At 32.7% G+C, this 4,058-nt stretch overlaps 1 long non-coding RNA gene across 2 annotated transcripts; it reads left to right on the top strand.

The window, feature by feature from the left end:
* Positions 1-620: 620 nt before the first annotated feature.
* On the top strand, positions 621-3,992 carry LOC119083396. 2 transcript variants are annotated; one of them, XR_005088854.1, is made up of 3 exons: positions 621-645; positions 3,627-3,771; positions 3,892-3,992. It is a non-coding gene; the product is annotated as an uncharacterized LOC119083396 (long non-coding RNA). The 2 variants fall into 2 exon arrangements; XR_005088855.1 differs by lacking the exon at positions 621-645 and adding an exon at positions 3,232-3,250.
* The last annotated feature ends 66 nt before the right edge of the window (positions 3,993-4,058 follow it).

Genomic DNA, 4,058 nt, shown 5'->3' on the forward strand with positions numbered 1-4,058 from the left:
CCAAAACAATTTTTTTTTGCTAATTATAATTTGTTATCTAGCAACATTAGAAACAAGTTTGGAACAAACGTTCATAATTCGCCTAAGGAAAGTAGCTCAACCTATTCCAATGTAAAATTCCCTTATCAACGAAACCAATTTTGCCGTTGTATAAGGTTACAACACACACCATGATAAGCATTGTATTTTTTGTATATGATATACAGAGGGTTCAGCCATATTGAAATTTTCCGTATCAGCGTTTTTCCTCTTTTCTTTGCCCAAGAATCATCGTTCGTAAAACGTCACCACATAGGGTGTACTTTGTTTCGCTTGCAAGAGACTTTGTGTATGGTGGTATTAGTGCGTGTAGAATGTGAACATCGGAATAAAAAAAATTTTCACAGTAAGGTATGTGCTAACTTTAAGCTGGTGCTGAAAGACTTGGCGGATTGCTTTTAAAGAGTTTTGATTCTTGTGTTGCTTAGTATTCAAATTATTGTAGAAATAATAATTGGAATTTATGATTGAATTGATTGTTTATTGATAATTGTCTCAGTGTTGTGAATAGACCAATTGAAAACGAGTGATTTATCGCAAGAAGAAAAAGTGTTTTTCTATTTTTGGATTATCGATTTTTATTGGAAAGCTAATAGGCTATAAAATGTAAGTTGAGTCAAATGTCTACGAAAACAAAGCCGTGCCTGGCTATCAATTGCTTGATAGAATTGGCAAATATTAAATTCGTTTAAACAAAACTCAGTATTGTTGCATTGAAGTCCATCACAAATTTTTGACAAGTCCAGAAGGACTTTAACGAAATTGTTTGGTGGAAAATGTGTCAGTCATAAAATCAATAAAACAAGCATTTTCATCTGTCTTTGCCATAAATTTCCTTTTATCATATTTTCTTATTGAAACTTTTGGTTTTATTTGAATGCCAAGTACAAATGTAGATTTGATGAAAAATGAAAGAATGTTTCTTCTTCTTTTTCTCTTAATTTTTTTACCATCATGAGATTGCGTATATTTTCCATGGTTTCTCATAATCCACTGGCATCTCAATATATACCAATTTGTATAGTGATGTGCTTGAACATCAACTGGATCGTAGCTTCATTTTGGCAAAATAATAACCAGCCTTCATAGTGTGGCTTAATTTTTGATTTATATTATTATTATTATATGGATCAGAATCGAATCGATTTTGCCTTTGTACAATTTCATTGAGGAAAAGAATGTAACAAGGATGGCTAGGTGGAAAGGTGTATCGTCTCCCTTTTTCCTTTATTCTTTTCGACTTTATTTACGCAATGGTGTTACGCAACGAGAAACAAATTCATTCGTTTTGAAGATTTCTTTTTTTTTTTGTCATGGCAAGCTGACACCTGAGAAAGTTTCAACGTCGAATAATGGTGTACAGGTAATGGTTCGTCGTAAAAGGAATTTCAATAGATCGTAACATCTGGCAATGAAATAAAATTGAATTAGGATTCAGATAAAGATTATGTGCAACAGGAACATAAATGAATTTTATATTCCCAATTCCAATTATTAGCACCACCAACAGCCTAAAATCCGATAGGATCTAATTTAGTTGATTTACTTATTGTTGGTGTGTTTTTCCACCCGTTTGCGATAATATCGACCAAAAATCATAAATCCAAAAGACAATTTTAATGGTGAATATTCGCTTGTGAAATCGTTTCGATAATTTCCTGCACATGAATATCCTTCCAATCGAAAATATTTTACCTTACCCCGTCGAGCCATATAGGTGCGTCGTTAGTATATATTATTTGAGAAACCCACTCTAAGCACAGACTGCATTTTGATACGTACGTTAAAATGTACGTTCGTACGGATACTATTGAAGTGGAATCGAATTTCTATTGAATTACACAAACGTGTTCTATTTTAATGAATAAATTCGTTTCGACTTGCTGCTGTGTGTTATCCCACTGATCTATATAAGTGAAGAAGACCTACAAATATTTGTATCAACGACAATTACATCTATCACATACAACATAAGTATCTTCACATTACATTTTTCTTTCAATAATGTCGCATCATTGATCCGTTGAATTAACTTGTGAGTTGAGCACTTTGGTTCGTCAACAACTTAATTTTAACCTTTTTATAAACGGTAAGTGTAACAATACTGCCGTTTGATAGAAAATCTTTAGATTTATGCTCCCTAAAAGATCACACACCACGCAGAGCTCATCTCTTCATTTTTGTCAACGTGTTGAAATGACTAGTTGTTTCTGAAAGGTTAAATCCAGTGACTGAAAAATTTCCTTCAATTTTTCCACATCGATACTTGATTCCTCAATCCATGGTTCAACAAATAAATTAACAATCAGTGTATTTGAAAACTCGTTATTATAAGTCGACAGAAGAAAATCAGAAGTAGTTTCGCCTTAAAGAATGCAATAGATAAATATAATTAGGAAATCAGAACCACAATTAGGAAACTACCACACTTTGTTGATGATGTCAATTCGTATATTAGCACATAGATTACGTAATACTAAACTGTTCCCACTCTACATACCATGAAAACATCCCATTGGAGTTGACAATTTCAATAAGTAAGGTTTGCTTAATTAGTTCGTCATTCTACTCCCATATTTTATTTTCATGGTAAAGCAAATGTCAGCTGCACAAAATGAATTATATTTTTTAATCGGAACAAGTTGATAAACATGGTTCCGGAATAAATTGACAATGTCTGTTTCATACAGTACCCGTACGTATTTGTTTTTTCTTCCAGTCATTGAAAAATCATTGTTTCATAAAATATAACAAAAAAACTATTTTGCTAGCTATGTTGGGTTGGTGAATGTATCTATTGGATTTAAATTTTGAAACTTTTCCGTTTTTCTTTTGTTACATTTGATACGCCCAATGCAGCGACACTTTACCCTAGAACCAACGGGTTTGTAAAAACGATAGAGGTAATCACGGAATGTAGGTTGAGGTTGAATATTTTACATTTAAACCACCATCGTTGTACGTTTTGTTTGTCTACCTTTACGTGCTTTTATGGTGTATACATGGTACATGTTTGTGTAAAGTAAATGTCATTACTGTATAAATAAATGAATTGTGGAAACACTGTGCAACAGGTGCGAGTGGGAGAACTAATCATAAAATTTTCAAAGTTTAGAACCAATGAACGAACAACCTGTTGCACAATTTTGCTGGGATGTACGGGAATGTAATGTGATTTTCTTTCGTAAATAGACTGTCACAGTGTTTCATTGTAAGAAATCAAATTATTTTTAAGTTTTCATTTTATGAGATTTCTCGGTATTTTTATACCTTCCATAAATGAGAAAAAACGGAAATGTCGTAATTGAAAAGGTGGTTCGTGGAAATAACTTTACTATTTGATTAAGAAATATTTCTGGATAAACCGCACCACCAAACCAATTTACAATATTTTTTCCATTATTATGGTTTTACACATTTTATTTTCCTTTTCTATGAATATCGAGGTCGTCGTTCAGTGACTGAACAAAATAAGAAAGTTTAGAATACATTCAGAGCTAGAGGTAGTTAATGTTAACCTCAAACAACTTACCAAACTTCTAGCAAAAGTTTAAATTTCTAAATGACACCCTTTTAACCATTTTTAGATGGCAGGCGGTGGCGACCCGAAATGGCAGAAAGATGCTTCAGACCAGAACTTTGATTACATGTTTAAACTTTTGATCATTGGAAATTCGAGTGTTGGCAAAACAAGCTTTTTATTCCGTTATGCTGATGATTCATTCACATCGGGTAAGATGCAGATGTAGTAGTTATGCTAAGATATTTGTCTTTATGATTTCTAAACATTAAATGCAAAGCTTCAAGTAGAAGGTTTCGCTGATCTAATTGTTGATTTATCAATTGTTTTAGCATTCGTATCAACCGTTGGCATTGACTTCAAAGTGAAAACTGTTTTTCGACATGACAAACGAGTAAAATTGCAGATATGGGTAAGTAAATTTGCTACAGATTTCTATGTTAAAACATCATATTAGACCTCGCAGCTCTATCGAAAAAGGTTACGATTAGTGTTTTGC

Source organism: Bradysia coprophila, unplaced genomic scaffold (genome assembly GCF_014529535.1).
Source record: "Bradysia coprophila strain Holo2 unplaced genomic scaffold, BU_Bcop_v1 contig_617, whole genome shotgun sequence".
NCBI classification, from domain to species: Eukaryota; Metazoa; Arthropoda; class Insecta; order Diptera; family Sciaridae; genus Bradysia; species Bradysia coprophila.